An 18,610-nucleotide genomic window follows, 5' to 3' on the forward strand; every position below is an offset into this window, starting at 1 on the left:
TATTATGCTTTCATGGTTTGAAGCAAAAATGGCCTCACTGACAAAGTCAAGAAGAGGAACACGGAGAGGATACCGGATGAAACTGAAGAAGCCAAGAGAGATATACATCTGGTGAAAGTGCATTCAGAAGAAAAAATGGCTAGAAATATAAGGAGGGGTGAAAAAAAATTTTCAGGTACATTAGTGAAAGGAGGAAGACTAAAAATAGAATTTAAGACTGAAAGATGCTGTGAACTGCTATGTGGATAATGATGAGGAAAAAGCAAATGTGCTAAACAAATACTTCTCCTCTGTGTTCATGGAAGAAAATCCTGGAGAAGGACCACAATTGATTGGCAAAGGTAGATATGTGAATGGACCGGATATAGCACTGTTCATGGAATAAAGTATTTATGAACAACTTAAAACTTTGGAGATGGACAAAGCCATAAGACTGGTCAAGATCCATCCCAGGATATTGGGGGAGCTCTGAGAGATTCTAGTGGATCCTCTTAAAGATTTGCTTAATGAATCCTTCGAAACTAGAGAGTTTCTGTGAGATTGGAGCAGAGCGGATGTGGTCCCTCTTCACAAAAGCGTTGACAGAGAAGAAGCTGGAAACTACAGGTCCAGTAAGCCGCTATAGAAATGTTTAATAGTAGTAGTAGTTAAAGCCTCACTTCAGTTATTGGAAAAGTAATGGAAGAGATGCTGAAGGAAAGGATAATGAATTTCCTGGAATCCAAGGTTATAAGATCCAAGACAACATGGTTTTACCAAAGGTAAATCGTGCCAAACAAATCTTTAATTGGTGTGACCAGAGAATTGGAATGAAAAATATGTACAGATGTGATCTACTTAGACTTCAGCATAGCTTTGACACGGTTCCCCCATATGAGGCTCTTGAATAACTTGACAGGCTGAAGTTAGGACCAAAAGTAGTGAACTAGATTAGGAACTGAATTTACAGTCAACCACCCTTGAATATTGTGTTCATTCTGGTCGCCACATCTCAAAAAAGATATAGTGGAATTAGAAAAGGTACCGAGAAGGGCAACAAAAATGATAAGGAGATGGCCGACTTCTCTATGAGGAAAGGCTAAAAGCAGCTAGGGCTCTTCAGCTTGGAGAAAAGGCAGCTGAGGAGAGATATGATAGAGGTCTATAAGATAATGAGTGGAGCTGAAGAGTAGATTGAAGTGCCTGTTTATGTTTTCCAAAAATACTAGGACTAGTGGGGCCATGCAATGAAGCTACAATGTAGTAAATTTACAACGAATCAGAGAAAAATTTTCTTCACTTACGTATAATTAAACTCTGGAATTCGTTGCGAGAGAATGTGGTAAAGACGGTTAGCTTAGCGGAGTTTAAAAAAGGTTTGGATGGCTTCCTAAAGGAAAAGTCCATAGAAAAATCACTGTTTCTGGGATAAGCAGTATAAAATGTTTTGTACTTTTGGGATCTTGCCAGGTATTGTGACCTTGATTGGCCACTGTTGGAGGACAGGATGCTGGGCTTGATGGACCTTTGGTCTTTCCCAGTATGGCAATAGTTATATACTTATGTACTTATGACAGACAGATGCCAGAGAGTGGTGGTTTAATGGAATTCACATTGAAGGAAAGAAAGGTGATCAGTGGAGTGCCTCAAGGATCGTTATGGGGCCAATTCTTTTTAATATATTTGTAAGCAACTTTACTGACGGGTTAGAAGGCAAGGTTTGCCTTTTGCAGATGACACCCAGAGGGAGTGGAAAACATGAAAACAGATCTGCAAAAATTAGAAGAATGGTCTAGTGCATGGTAATTAAAATTCAATGCAAGAAGTAGCAAAGTAGAAATCCGAGGGAGATGTATGTGTTAGGCGGTGAGAGGCAGATATACACAGAAGGGGAGAGGGATCTTGGGGTGATGGTATCTGAGGATCAGAAGGTGATGAAACAGTGTGACAATGTGATGGCTATAGCCAGAAGGATGCTAGGCTGTATAGAGAGAGGTGTAACCAGCAGAAGAAAGGAGGTGTTGATCCACTGTACAAGCCATTGAACAGAGTCCAAGGAAGTATGCTTTTGTGCTTTGTATGATTGTTTTAAAAGCTGAATGTCTGTTGTTATCTCTGAAATGAAAGAATTGTTTGTCCTTTCCTATTTTTTATAGATTTCTTAATTATTATTTTTGAGTTTTTATTGTAATTGCCTGTATTGTAAATTGTTCTGATTTGCCTGGCAATAAGTGATTTTATAAACAAAATAATAAACAATAAATGGAAACGATTGGTGAGGCCCCACCTGGAGTACTGTGTTCAGTTTTGGAGGCCATATCTTAAGATATGGCATAATCTTAAAGATGTAAGAGACTTGAAGTGGTCCAGAGGAAGGAGACAAAATTATATGGGGCTTGTGCCAAATTTCCTATGAGAAGAGCCTGGAAGTCTGAATAGTATACCCTAGAGGAGAGGAGGAATAGAGGAGATATGATCCAGAAAAGAGAAAATGGTAAACCTAGAGGACATAAATTGAGTTTGTGGGGTGGTAGACTTAGGAGTAATGTCAGAAAATCCTTTTTTCAGGGAAAAGGGTGGTTGTGCCTGGAATTTGTATTATTTATTTACTTATTGCTCTTGTATCCCACATTTTCCCACCTATTTGCAGGCTCAATGTGGCTTACAGAAATCTGTTATGGCATCACCGTAACAGAGAAGAAATACAATGGTGTTACAAAGGGGTAATCAAAGACAGGAGGGTCAGGTTATGCAGTGATACAGCTGAGACATTCTGAATAAAGGAGTGTAAGGTTGTGTTCTATTCATTAAGGATTTTCGTGGTAAGCTTGTTAAAGGATAGGTTTTCAAGGTGGAGAAAAAACAACTGTGGCAAATTCAAAGGGCATGGGATAAACAGGAGATCTCTAAAAAATGAATGGTAGAATGAACAAAACTTAAAGGATTGCATTGTGTTGCATGTCCAAGTGGTGCTTGGATGGTAACTCTGGTTGTATTGACTAAGGCCAGTTTGTACAGTCTGAGTCCCACATATAGCAATTGGTTAGGATGGGCTGGAGAGATCTTTGACAAAAACTCCAGTAATTTGTAATGTGAGTCCAGTGCTGGGCAGATTTATGGTCTGTGTCTCGCAAACTGCAAGACGATTTCGGATAGACTGGAGTGGCTTTGACGGCAACTCCAGTAATTGGAACATAAGAATAGAACCAGGCAGTCTCCTATGATCTATGTCCCAGAAAGCACAAAGAAGACATGATTAAGTATATAATATAATATTCATCGTTGATTTAATTTTGAATTGATATTGAATGTGACTGTTGGGCAGACTGGGTGGACTTATTATGTTACTTTATTGCCCTCTGTGATGGAACAGTGAGGATGAGGAAGAGGCAGGGCCTGCACCCCTCCCCCCCAACAACCCTGCCACAGCACTGGCCATCACCTCTGTCAGTGCCACTGCAGAAGCACAAGCTCAGGTGGTGCAGGTGGCTCCAGCATAGCAGGAACCGGAACAGCAGCCGGTGCAGAGGCACCACCATCCTCAGAGACCAGAAGAATGACCATGGCACCCGTGCAATTTCCGCACTCTTACCATCTTGCAAGGGCAATCAGAGGAACAGGTAATGAACCTGTACCAGCTGAGGTCAGCAGCCATTATGGACCTATGTGGTCATATCTTGACCCTCTCACACCAGGTCCCACATTATACCTGGCCTTGTGAAACTGTTGAGTGCATACATTTTTTTTGCCTCTGGCTCCTTCCAATCATTTATGGCTGCAGTCAGCAGGATGGTTTGTCCTTTGTTCCAGATGCCTCTACCAGGTACTCCATGCCATGATGAGCTGAGTTAGAAATTACATTGCATTTCCTACAGACAGTAATATTGGGAAGATCTAAAGGAACACTTTATAACATCCCTAGACTACCAGCTAGGCAGTGTGCAATTGATTGCACCCACGTGGCACTCATTCCACCTGACACTCAGGGAACACATCTATTGGACCCACAAGTCTTCCATTCCTGAATGCAGATGGTTTCTGATGCCCACATGCATATCATGAATGTAGTAGCCAGTTTGCCCAGGGTCTGCCCAAGACTCCTACATCCGTGTTACTTTTGCCTCTTCCTCTCATTTGAGGAGGCAAGTATGGCCATGGCTGGCTGTTGGGTATGAATTGTGCAAATGGTACTGTTTTTCACTAGCCTATTTATGTCACACATTGAAAAGAGTAGCTGATATGAAGTGAAGTGCCTCAGGGATCCTCCCTAAGGCATTCTAAGCAGAATTATTGGTATCACTGCAGATTTGCTGATGATGATGATTGGACAAATTTGAGATGAAACCTTTTCAACACTGTGCTGCTATGCACATTTGCATTGTTCATTTATTTATGTATTAGAACTTACTATAGTGGTTTGACTGGAAAGCAGGGCTAAACAGCTTACATACTAAGGCCTCTTTTACCAAACCACCCTAGGCAATTTCCACGCAGCAATGCTGACAAAGTCCATTCTTTTGAATGGGCTTCTTCGGCATTTCCGTACTTGAATCACTAGCTCGGTTTGGTAAAAGAGGCCCTAAGTTACTTTAATTTTAGTAACACGGTATCAAAGGCAAATTAAAATATCAATAAAAATCATCAAAGGAGACCCTTTCTTTTCTAAAAGAGTATCAATTAAGGAATTAGGTGGCAGGACTTCCAATAATTGGAAAAAATTTGAGTTTTTCAGAAGATCAAGCTGTTCATTTGAGAAGCATCCCCTTTTTTTCTGTTTGTTTGTTAATGATAGAGACAATACTGTGCAATGGACAGGTCTTCTAATTCTCTTATTATGGAATATGAAGTTAACCTTGTGGGAAGTCCCCACCCCAGATTTCATGTAGATGCAGATTTTCTGTCCTGGCTGGCCAAGCAGGATACTGCATTTTTTATGATCTCTCAGATCATGATATCAGTTTCCCCTGGACTGAAATTGACCTTTTAAGTGAGTGGTTTCTCATTTCATTATATGGTTGCCTATGCAGCATCACAGATGTCTTGGCTTCTAAAATGGATGGATTTCCATGTAAATGGCACTTTTATGCACAATTGTTTACTCTTTCAAAAAATACAAATACTGGGGAACATGCCATGAAGTTACGGAATGCCCATGACCCGCCCATGCTCCTCCCATGGCCATGCCCCCTTTTGAGATCCATGCATTAGAATTTACATGGACTACATATGCTTAGTGAAAAGTGCCTATAATCTAATTAGTGCTCATGGAGGAGTGGCTTAGCGGTTAGAGCACCAGGCTCGATATCAAGAGGTGGCTGGTTCAAATTGCGTTACTCCTTGTGATCTTGGGCAAGTCACTTAACCCTCCATTGCCTCAAGTACAAAATTAGATTGTGAGCCTCTCCACAGACAGAGAAATACCCAGTGTATCTGAATGTAACTCACCTTGAGCTACTACTGGAAAAGATGCAAATAAATAGTAGTACATTTAAAACAAATTGTAGAAATGTTTTTTTTTTCACTTTATAGGGTTCTTTTACTAAGTGGCAGTAAGCATTAATGTGTGCTTACCACATGCTAAAAGGCATGCTATGGGACACACTCAGGCATTCCACGATAGTTTTAGGATCGGCGTGTGCCAATCCTGCACTAAAAAAATATTAAATATATTTAGTATGTGGGGCATGTTTGTGAGCAGAAAGCAGGCATGTCCTGTGCTAATTAGTTAGAGCAGGCAAATCACCACACACTGCCAATTAGCATGGGGTTGTACGTGGGCTCTTTTTGCCTTCAAAATAGGTGGCGGTAAGAGCTTATTAAGTAAGGCCATGGCTAATTAGGAAATTAACATATGGCCATTAGTTATAAAAAAATGAAATTATGGCCATTTTATAGCCATGCTAAAGTGGCCTCAGCATGTGGGAAAACCCATGCACTAAAAATAATGCAAGCATCTTTTAGCATAGCTTTGTCAAAGGGCCCCATGTTAAGATAGGGAACTCATTCCTGGAGTATGTGCTGAAAACAGGCGCTTAGAACTGTGTGTGCAAATTTGGGTGTGTGTCCAATGTAGTGTGCAATTTAATTGAGCAATGAGCCTATTAGCACCAGTAATTGGGCATTAACAATTATTGGCACTGATTGGTAACAATTAGATTTATGCAAGTATCTTGCTAAGTGCTGTTCTGTGAAGATGTGAATGTAAGTCATTTAACACACAACTGAAATGGGGAAGTGGCTATGGGAGGGGCATGGGCAAGTTAGGGGCATTCAATAAAGATGAGCACACTAATCAGAGGATCTGTGCTACTTTAGGCATAGGGATTTATTGCCAGGATTATGTTAGTATAAATCCTAATGCCTAAAAGTTGGAAGCTAAATAGCACCCAACTTGGAGCACCATTTTCAGAATAGCACTCAGTGTGCATTTTTTTTCAGTGTCCAAATTTTTGTGTGCCATTACTGAATTTAGGACCCCTTTTACAAAGGTGTGCTAGCATGTTAGCGCGCTCTAAAAATTACTGCACACTAACTGTGTAGATGTCCCATACACCAACAGGCAGATGATCAACCCCAGCGCTATTTTAGATAGCGCTCTGGAAATATCACTCTTTCAATGCCGTAGTACCACAGTGTTGCACTATGGCATGATCAGAAGTTAATGTAACAGATTTATGCAGCGTTGTAGTGGCACTTTAGTGTAGTTAGATGAAGCTAAGTAGCAGGGACGCATGCGCACTAATCAGATGTGCTAGGCTATGAGCAGCACACATGTGCATAGGCCTGCTTGCTGTTTTGTTGTTGTGTCCTGTCATAAAGTAGGGAATAATCAAACGGCGCTGGCCATCTGCAATGGCAGTTGAGGACGTCCTTCCCTTGGTGTCCAAAATGTGGATGTTTGTGAGAGAACATCCATGACTGGTATGCCTCCAACACCTGCTTTATTTATTGGATTTTGGATCACAAGTAGCAGCAGTGGGATTTGAACTGGCCATCTCTGGATTACAAGACTGGTGCTCTAACCACTAGGCCACCCCTGTAGGGGGCAGTTGAGGGTGTCCAAAATGTTTGAAAGAAGGATGTCCATGCCTTCGTTATGCCCCTGCAGACACACATACCTCCCCCCCCCCCCCACCCAGGGGCTTGCATACATCCTCCTCTCACCCCACCCCCCACAGGAATGGCCAAATTTCAAGGGAGTGGAGTAGCTGGGAGGAATGGCAGAGTGGCTTGTGCTTAGAGCACTGGCCTTGCAATCCAGAGGTGGCCAGTTCAAATCCCACTATTGCTACTTGTGATCCCAATCTAAATAAATAAAAAGGGTGTTGGAAGCAGAGGCATGGATGCCTTCTCACAGGAACATCCACATTTTGGACATCCTCCTCAACTGCCATCGCAGGGACAGAGGCATAGCACAAGAATATTCTCCTAAAAAAAGGACAAAAGTTTTTGAAGGTTTTTTTCAGGTGGGACCTGTGCTACAAGAACGCCAGCTAGGATCTGGCGTTATTTCTGCAGCGCTGTTTTTTGGCATAGCAGCGTTCAACACCTCTGTTCATGAGGCGCTAGCTTTCGATCATCCAGGAGGAAACACTGAAATGACCTTATTGACATGAGATTGACTACATTTAAATGTCATGTGCGCAAGTGCCTGGCGCACTTGCAGTTTATGGTGGTAACCATGTTGATCATCCCCGTTTTTAAAAGCATGCGCAAAAAATAGCCGCAAATGGACTTACACACTCGCGTTGACTTTTGATCATCCCCTGCAAAAATGCTAGCACATCTTTGTAAAGACCCTCTTAGTCCTTAACTAATTAATTAATTTATTTATTAGGATGTGTTTTACCGCCTTTTTGAGGAATTCACTCAGGCGGGTGTACAGTAAGAATAGATCAAACATGAGCAATAGGCAATTACAGCAGTAAAAAATATTCAACTAACAATACAAAGTATGGCATGGTATCTACTTGCAATGACTACACAATACGTAATAGAACATTATAATTGGTAGTGAAGGGTAAAGCAAAGTTGTAACATATAAATGAGTAAAAAAAAGTACGAAGACTTAGAAGTAAGATGACTGATTTGAAGAAAATTGCACATGAGGTCAGAGAGATGGTTAAATATCATCTCCATCTATATATATATATCAATTCAAAAATAGAAGGAATTGAAACTATTTCTATCATTGAGATTGCAGGCCACCTTTAACAATATAATATCCATGCCCAAGATAGCGTCATGGACTAGCATGTAAGGCAAGTTCTTCTATGCACTCCAGTGCCTGTCTCAATGCACTGGAGTACATAGAAGTCCACGATTCCCTGAAGCAGCTAAGTGAAATGCTGGCCATCTTGTATATTTGTTATGTTGAAACTGGTCTGAAATCTCAAGCAGTTTAAGATAAGTTTAAAATTATATAGAAAATGATATATTTATTATTTTAATCATATTTAAGAACTGTAGAGGTTTGAACAGACGGTGTTTTATGGCAATGATATAAATATTTTGAGCTCCTTGAACTGGACATTGAGCATTTTGATTGTGAGCCCTCTAGGACAGAAAAATGCCTGCATATAGGGCTGCCGAAGGGGGGGGGGGGGGGATTCCCCAGGCCCGGGCCTCTAAGATAAGTGCTGGGACTGTCTGTTTTCCACTATGCATCCCCTGGCACTGTCTGGATTTGCCTAGGTGGTGTGTAGTATATTCAAGGGAAAAATCTTGATAATGCTGCTGAATATCTCTGAATAGCTGTGGTAAGAGAAATTATCCAGATAACTGTATCAATTATCTAGATATTTCCATTGATATAGACTTGCATATGTGTATTCAGGGAAGCATGGGAGAAGATCAGAGGTTCCTTGTGGTAAGAAACTGAATTTAAAATCAGAAATCAGCCAGGAATCTGTAATATTAAGATATATGTGCAGCCTAGCTGAGCCTTGCGTCTTTATCTGCTTTCTTATTCCATCTTTCTACATTATTACAAAATGATTTGTTTTACTTAAGAAATGAACAAGATTTAAAGGTACACATTTTTCTGGATTAATGTAAAGAGGAATGCAATCTATAGTATGCAAACGGTACAAATCTTACTGCTGTCATAAGGAATTCACTATTCTAATAATGACGCTCTCTTCTATCAAGTACTGGTTTATAAAGTAGGCCAAGAAATGTCAATGTGGTTGCTAATGCAATCTACATAAATTATGCTTTTTACCATCACTGTTCAGTATCTCTTTAGACAAAAAAAAAGGAACACATAAATCATGTCCTGCCAGTACATAACTGTTGTGCAACAGAACAGAATATCTTGACAAGTACACTGATCATGCCATTTCAGATTTTCATATGTGATATATTGTTGATGAAGAGAAATGATTGTCTGTTTTTTTTAATTGTTAAGAGCTAATACAGTGTAAACTTCTACCTCTCAGAACACCACACTTCTGATTCTGCTGTACTGATGTCCCAATTAAGCACCTGATGAGAAAATGCTAGTTATGATAGTTTTGACATGGAAACAAACATATTTCATGGCCAACAATAAGACTAAGAATGTGTTTGTAGAATTAAATCCATGTGCAAGTTACTTAAGATGGAATTCAAAGAGAATGAGATTTTTTACACGGGAAAAATGCCTCTGACATCAGCGGTCTGAATGTTTTTATCTTAACAGATTCGCTGAACACCTCTCTCTTAACTGGCAAATAAAACCCCGGTTTACATTCAGACCGCTGAGTTCAGAGGAATTTTCTTGTGTAATAATCTGATTCTCTTTGGAATTCCATCTTAAGTAAACTGCACATGTATTTAGTTGGCAAGATAATAAGGCAGAATTTGGTATGAGAGGTTGCACAGAATTATTACAGTTTTACGACTATCTGATTAGGGCTCAGGTTTTATTTTTCAACACAGGGGGAGATGGACAGTAGGCATGCCTATGCTAATCATCTAGTGTGGGTATATCATTGCACATTGCTTGATTAGCACGGGGAAGCATATAAGCCCTTTCTGTCTAGTAAATAGGTGGCAGTTAGGGCTCATGCGCCTAATGGCCAGGCGCTAATTGGGAAATTAGCATGTGGACATTAATAGGGAAATAGAATTACAGCCATTTTACAACCACACTAAAAGTGGCCTCATCACACAGGAAACCCATGCGCTAAAAATAGAACGGCCACTTTTAGTGTGGTTGTAAAATACCCAATAGTTAGATCATGCAAAGAATTTAAAGTAAGGGTAGAGTTTATAAAAACATATGCATCCAGCAATCCTTCTATACTAATTGAGCTTGACTTTTCTCATTAACATTTGAACTGACCTCCCTCTTGCTTCCAAATTTCTTAGTTAGTTCAGCTGGTGGAACTGAGAAGTGTTCTACTATGTAATCACTTGACATGTTGCTGCTTTAAAATTGTGGCTAATTGTCTAGAGATATGCATTAATTAGCATTCATTTGGTTCATTAGCATGTCTTTAAAAATTAGTGGCTGTTTCACTACAGGGCTTTAAACAAATAGTACTAGATTCAGTAAAACGCACCAAAACATCAGCATGGAAACAATAATGCACCGGGCACTATTCTATAAAGGGTAACCCATACCTAATTAAGGGCTCCTTTTACTAAGCTGCGGTAAGCCCAACGCAGGCTCACCACTCGCTGTACAGGAAGTATCGCCGGGCTACTGCAGCAGCCCGGCAGTACTTCCCCTCCTAGAGTGCCGTTATTTCCAGCGTTACCCGCAGGGTTAACGTGGGAGCCCTTACCGCCACCATCAATGTGTGGTGGTAAGGGCTCCCACCTGAAATGGGCCGTGTGGCAAGTGCATTATTTGCTGCCTGGCCATTTCCTATAGGAAGACAAGAATTCCCCTTACTAGCTGCAGTAAAGGGGGCCTCAGAGTGCATGTAAAGTACGTGCTGACACCAGCACCAGCCCTCTTTTGCTGCAGCTTGGTAAAAGGGGCCCTATAGTTGCTGCATTTATGCTTGTGTCTAAATTAGGCCAAATCAGGTGTGCTCTATAATAATGTGTGTAACTAACAGGAACGCTCCCACAAATGCCTCCTAAATATGCCCCCCCCCCCCCGAAAATACACATCCTAGGATTTGGCACACTGATCGATATAGAATACAATCCACATGGAAATCCCAATTAAGGCCAATTACAAAGAACACAATCTTTGATAAGATACACCAATATTTGAATATTTTCTATTTCTAAAAGGGAAGAAGAGAGAAAAAAGGAAAAATTTGTATTAATAAATACTCTTACAAATATTGGTTTAACAGTCCACAATATTGGGGGAAATCCAATTAGTTACCAAAGGCAGTGGTCTTAGAAGAAACAATTATAAATTTAAGGAGAAAAAAAAGCAGGTGGTACCCCTTCCATTTACTTAAACCCGCTTCATATCTGTGCTTTCTTGTTATCTTGCATATTTAGAAAACTGCCGTAACTGTTCAGGTTCATAGAAAACATAATCTATTGTCTTTAAAGTATAGCAGACATTTACAAGGAATCTCAATTGAAAAGAAGCATTTATCTCTGTAAGTTCCTGTTTCATTTACAGAAATTTCTTCCTTTTCTGTTGAGTCCATCTAGAAATATCTGGGAAAATTGAGACTTTGCTTCCCATAAATTCAAGATGAATATTTTTACAGTAGAGCCTTAATAGCCCTCCTTGTCCTTGTAAAAATTAAGGCCAATTAATACCAATAATTGGTCATTTAGCAGGATAGATAGATAGATAGATAGATAGATAGATAGATAGATAGATAGATAGATAGATAGATAGATAGATAGATTTGTGGGGTATACTTGCCCTCTGGACACCACCCAGCCTTTGGAAGCTGTACTGTTGAATTATGGATTACAGTCTATTTATGGTTGTGGGAGAAAGAAAAACCCTGGAATACTATTAAGTGACTGCATCTGGGGAAGCACAGTCTGTGTTATGCAGGGGAATGTTTTATTAAATTTGTGATTAAACCCTAAAAGGAAGTCAGAATCCTCTTGAAGGTGCCTGTGTCAGGGAGCAAGGGAGACTCCAAGCACCTAAACTGGTTACGCGCTGACAATACATTAGCCTAGTAACACTTTCATAGCACATATTTAGCTCAACAACCATAGGAAAGACTTGCTTCCATAATCTCCAATTGTTATATTACAAATAAGTAAACATGGTACTGACTATAGATAGTGGAAACTAAAAGCCCTGTAGTACACTGTAGACCCCTTATAAGGCTAGATTCTATATATCACGCCTAAAATCAGCGCTGAAAAAAAATTAGGCACAGTTTATAGAATATGTCTACATTTAGGTGCAGTTTATAGAATACACCCAACACCCATTTTCTGCGACTATATTTAGTCATGGCCATTTACGCCAATGAAAACCCGGTGTAAATGCTGACCATAAATTACATGCGGAATGGGCAAATTCTATAACACTGCACATAAATTACAGGAATAACCACAGCCTGCCCATTCCATTCCCATGGCCAGGCCCCTTTTTAGATCCACATCTTAGAATTTACGAGCATCACAGTATGGAATATGCTTAGACATTTGTGCATGTAAATTCTAATGAATGCCATTTAGTGCCAATAATTGATTATTAAGTTCAATTATCATCGCTGATTGCCTTGTTTCGCTAATTAAGTTGTGCATGTGAATCCAGAATATGACTGGGTTTGTGCACGCAACTTAAGTCGCACTATATAGAATCTGGGGGATAATGTCAATATTTGTGTCCCAGATATTTGACGTAACCTTGGAGTCATCTTTGATTCCTCTCTCTCCTTCTCTGCACATATACAACAGATCACCAAAACCTGTCGTTTCTTTACCTACAACATTAGCAAAATCCGCCCCTTCCTTTCTGATTACGCTACCAAAACCTTTATTCACACCCTTGTCACCTCTCGTTTGGACTATTGCAATTTACTTCTCACTGGTCTTCCGCTTTGCCATCTCTCTCCTCTCCAATCTGTCCAAACTTCTGCGGCATGACTTATTTTCTGCCAGAATCAGTTATACCCACACTAGCCCACTCCTCAAGTCACTTCACTGGCTCCCTGTCCGCTTCCGCATACAGTTTAAACTTCTCTTACTGACCTTTAAGTGCATCCACTCTGCAGCCCCCCCCCCCTATTACCTCTCCGCTCTCATCTCTCCCTACATTCCTTCCTGTGAACTCCGCTCACTAGACAAATCTCTCTTGTCATCCCCCTTCTCCCCTACTGCTAACTCCAGACTTTGTTCCTTTCTCTCGCGGCACCTTATGCCTGGAATCGACTTCCTGAACCTATATGTCTAGCTCCATCTCTACCTGTTTTCAAATCCATGCTGAAAACGCACCTTTTCATTGCTGCTTTTGGCTCCTAGCCCTCATTTGCCCGTCCCTTGTTCCTTCCTTCCTTCTCACCCTGTACTCCCCTCATCCATAACTGTCTTGTCTGTCTGTGTTATCTAGATTGTAAGCTCTTTTGAGCAGGGACTGTCTCTTTGTGTCAGGTGTTCAGCGCTGCGTGCGTCTGGTAGCGCTATACAAATGCTAATAATAATAATAATAATACTATAAATGAACCTGCATTAGGTCAAGCAGCATTATGTGGAACCTACCATGTATAGTTCCAAAGCAACATTCTGGTTCTAGTGTTTTTGTGCCTTTTTAGCGCTGTTTTTGTGTACAGTACTACTGTGTGAAGCTCTGTACAAATACTGAAAGTTATGGATATTTTGGGAATATAATCTTTGGATCAATGGTTTGTCTCTTAGCAACATATTCTTCTACAGAGATAAGACAATTATACTGGCCTTGAGGATCCATTGCCTTATGGAAAGAGAAAAGAGAAGATGTGCATCAGAGTGACCTCTCATTCCTTCTGCCAGTTGAGAAGAATTTGAGAAAGCCAGGAAGAATGCTACATATTCTACTAGAACAGGGTGTGAGGAGTTTCATAAGGGCCTTATAAATAGAGACCAGATTTCTACACACAAATAAGACCTTATAAATTTTTGTTCTCAGGTTTACACATTAACTAATAGGTCATACTTTGTTCAATATGGACTAGATTCAGTAATTCATGCCAAAAAATCATTGTGGAATAAATTATGCGCTGAGCGGTATTCTATAAAGATACCCACATTTTATAGAATAGTGTCTAACCCACAAATTCTATAAATGGTGCCTTAAGTTGTATTTGCTAATTTGACTGCATGGCCAAATAGCGTGCACAACTTGATTAACAAGTCAATCAGCGCTGATAATTGGTACTTAACAACCAATTAGCGGCACTAATTGGCTTTTATTAGAATGTACACACACAACTTTCTAGGCATATTCTATAACATGGTGCATGTAAATTCTAATGCATTCAGCCAAAAGGAAGGCATGACTATGGGCGTGGAATTGGGGGGTTGTGGGTGTTTCAAAAAACTATATGCACTATTATGGAATACACCTGATCTGCAGGTTCAGGTATTTAGACCTGATTTTAGGTGGCCAGCAGGCTTATTTTTGCAAGAGAAGCGCGCCCATCTTCCGACACAAATCGGGAGATGGGCAAACTTATTTTTTTAAGGGCAAGATGGTGGATTAGAGCGGACGTGTGAAAGAGAGCTCCTGACTCCTCAAGGCAATCTCTTTCTGGTGAGAAATTCCTATCCCAGGATACGGGGAAGAGGAAGGGGAAACCCAGAGATCTGACCTCCTCGGCTCCTGGAACTAATCCCGCTCCCCGGCAGTTGACCCTTGAGCAAGTTGGCGTCCTTTCACGGGCTATGCAGATACCCACCTCAAATGCACCCATGGAGGTTTCCCTGGGACACAGCAAAGGAGCAGTCTCGTTGAGCCCGCTCGAAAATATGGCTCCTCCGCGACCCAGAAGTAGTTTCATCTCCGAGGCAAGAAACGCCGCGTTCAGTTCCCAGAGAGGAGAGTAGCAAAGCGCTCCTAGGAGGTACCTCAGCGACTTTTGCCCTGAAAGTGGGAACAACTAAAACTTGGAGGGTTAATGCATTCTTGACCCCCCACGCTTTCGGGAGCTACAACCGTTGGTGAAACGGAGATGATAAAACCTGCTGTAGTAACATTGGACTCCCTATGGGACGTACTTCAGGGGATGAACTCCTTACTGACTAAGGTAACTAAACTCTTTCACTAAATAAATTTCGGATTTAAAACAATCGCAGCAGAAGTTAGTGGATACATTTCAAGATCAAGAGAATCAAGTTGGAAGTTTAAAGGCTGAACTCTCTACTTTGCAGTTAGTTTGCAGGAGAGGTCTCTAAAGATAGGGATATATTGAAGAAGAAAATGGAATTTTGGACAATTAGGGGAGGAAGAATAATTTACGTTTCATACATTTTCCTAAAGTTCCTCTGTCTCCGCCTATAGATATGCTTCGTAGATATTTCCAGGAAATACTTTATCAATAGAAATCAAACAAAATAAAACATGGAAAAGAAAATAAGATGGTACCTTTTTATTGGACATAACTTAATAGCATTTCTTGATTAGCTTTCGAAGGTTGCCCTTCTTCCTCAGAGAGGAAATAAGCAAATGAGGTAGCAGATAGTATATATGAGATAAACATCAAAGCATTACTTTGACTGTCTGACAGAGTGGGAGGGTGGGGGTATGCATGGGGACATCAAAGCATTTCATTGATATTCCTAACAGAATGGGTGTTGGTAGGTGAGAGGAGGGTAATAACAGAGAAATAAACAGAGAAATACAGCTTATGTTTTATAATGATTAGAAAACCCAGATCCTTATTAAGTCCTGTTTGTTGGGTGTCAAAATATTCAATCATTCTTATTTCAAAGGTCTTACGGTTCCTGTATTGTTTAAAATTACCTTTCAGTATTCTTACTATGAAATCACCTGGTGCAGTGTTCTGGTCTAGTGAAGTGTTGGCCCACAGGGGTGGGGGCCTGACTGGCACTGGCTATTTTCATGTGATGTCTGTGTAGATTGAATCTTGTCTTAAGCATCTGGCCTGTTTCTCCAATATAGCATCCTTCGTTACATTTCTTACACTGAATGATATATACACATTGGAAGATGAGCATGTAAAATAGTCCTTTATGTTGAATATTTTCCTTTGTGAATGACTGTGGGGTCTTGTGAAATGTTTTTGGCATAGTTTGCAGCTGGCTGTGTTACATGGGAACGTGCCCTTTTCTTTTCCGTCTGTGTTGGAAGTTTACTTCTGATCAGCTTGTGTTTAAATTTGGGTGGCTGTCGGAAGGCCAGCACTGTTGGGGATGGGAATATCTCTTTCAGTAATTCATCTTCCTGAAGTAGTGGGCTGTAGGTCTCTTATGATTTCCTCAGTTTCTCCAGCTCTGGGTTGTATGTCACTACAAGGGAAGTCTGTCGTTGGCTTTTTTTCTTTGTACTGTAGTAGTTTTCCCTGGGTGTTTTGAGGGAGGAGGCAATATTCTTGGAGATTATTTGGGGTTGGTAGCCTTTCTGGTTGAAGGATGCAGTCAGGGTTTCAAGGTGTCTGTCTCTATCCTCTGGTCCAAGCAGATACGGTGGTATCTTGTGGCTTGGCTGTAAATAATAGATCTTTTTGTATGTGAAGGGTGGAAGCTGGAGTTGTGGAGGTAGCTGCATCTGTCTGTGGTTTCTTGCATATAGATGTTTGTATACAGCCATCACGGATTGAGACTGTGGTGTCCAAAACATTGACTTTTCTGGGGAGTAGTCAATTTTGAATCTGATTGTAGGATGGTATGTATTGATGGAATAGTAAAATTGTTTCAGAGTTTCTTCCCCTATGTCCAAATCACAAAAAATGTCAATCGATGTACCGGTAGTATTTTAGAGGTTTGGTCTGGTATGTAATCAGAAATGTCTCTTCCAGTTCAGCCATAAAAAGGTTGGCATATTGAGGTGCTGTCCTGGTGCCCATTGCAGTGCCCATTATTGTAGATAGATATCATTGTTAAAGTGGAAGTAGTTTTGAGTTAAAATGAATTTGATTCATTTGTAATAGTTTCTGGTGAGTATTGATGCAAACAGAAAGGCTACAACCCCAAAATTCCGCTTGAAAATTTAACAGATTTTTTTGAGAATTCACTGGACACTGTGACTGAGAGAACAACCCTCCTGGTATCATTTGCGATGGAGTTGGACAGAAATAATTTTTTCAGATTATATTTTAAACATTTAAATGAAAAATTCCTAGGGGAACAAGTCCGCATATATCCAGATTTAAATAAAGATACTCAGTTGCGGAGACGAGAATTTATGAGTCTTAGACCTAGAGCAATAGCCTTAGGCACTTTATTTGTCTTACAATTTCCATGTCGCTGCATTATATCTATAGATTCAGTTACATATATGTTTCTTGAACCCCCAAAAATGAAAGTCTTTATTAGCTCTAGAGAAAGTAGAGGAATTCAAACCTGAATGTTCAATAGGTTGCTACGCTGATATTCTGCTGTGAGTAATCTGCATGCCACCGGCTCTTAGATTAGTTTTTTATTCCTTTCTTCTTTTAATATTCCTTGTTTCTTGCTCATGTAATTGTGGTCTAAAAAGTATTTGATTTATTTCCTAATATGTAATGCAATGATATTTGTTTCCTTTTTCTGACATTTATGTTTTATGACAAGTGTAATATAAATTCAATAAATAAAATGTTTTTTAAAAATCAGGAGATGGGCGTCCTTCTCTCAGGGGTCGCCCAAAACAGCATAATTGAAAGCCGATTTTGGGTGCCCTCAACTGCTTTCCGTCGCGGGGATGACCAAAGTTCACAGGGCATGTCGGCAAGCTTAGCGAAGGCAGGATTGTGGCGTGCTTAAGAGATAGACATCCTCAGCCGATAATGGAAAAAAGAAGGGTGTCCCTAACAAGCACTTGGACCTCTTTACTTGGTCCATTTTTTCCTTGCGATCAAGCCTCAAAAAGGTGCCCAAACTGACCAGATGAACAGTGGAGGAAATCTGGGATGACCTCCCCTTATTCCCCCAGTGGTCACAACCCCCTCCATCCTAAAAACAAAACTTAATTGTTTTTTGCCAGCCTCAAATGTCATACCCAGTTCCAAGACAGCAGTATGCAGGTCCCTGGAGCAGTTTTAGTGGGTGCAATGCACTTCAGGCTGACGGACCCAGGCCCATCCCCCTCCCTGTTACACTGTGGTGGTAAATGTGAGCCCTTCAAAACCCACCAGAAACCCACTTTACCCAAATAGAATTTAAAAAATGTAGTATGAAAAGTATGACGTGGAAAGGATCTAATTTACAATTAAGTTATATGAAGGAACTGGAACAGATGAGGATACTTACAACTAAGCGGCAATATGGAGGAAGAGAGTGGACGAATTAGAAATGCTGCACTGGACCGAGACTATGTCAGTGCCAGGTGATTAAAAAAAATGAATTACCTCAGGGGGTAGATGAGTACGTTTAAGTTTCATCTGACATTTCTTTTGGAAAGTTTCAATAGAAAGAGGGAAGGGCGGAGTTCCATAGGGTGGGGGCAGTGACCCGAATACAGGAACTGGGCAGAATGTGATTGAATTTAGAGGTGAGAGGGGACGACTGGTAGATATTGAGAAGGAAAGCGAAAGAGGCAGGATGGAAATCCAGTGCAAGTACC

Source organism: Microcaecilia unicolor, chromosome 6 (assembly GCF_901765095.1).
Source record: "Microcaecilia unicolor chromosome 6, aMicUni1.1, whole genome shotgun sequence".
NCBI lineage: Eukaryota > Metazoa > Chordata > Amphibia > Gymnophiona > Siphonopidae > Microcaecilia > Microcaecilia unicolor.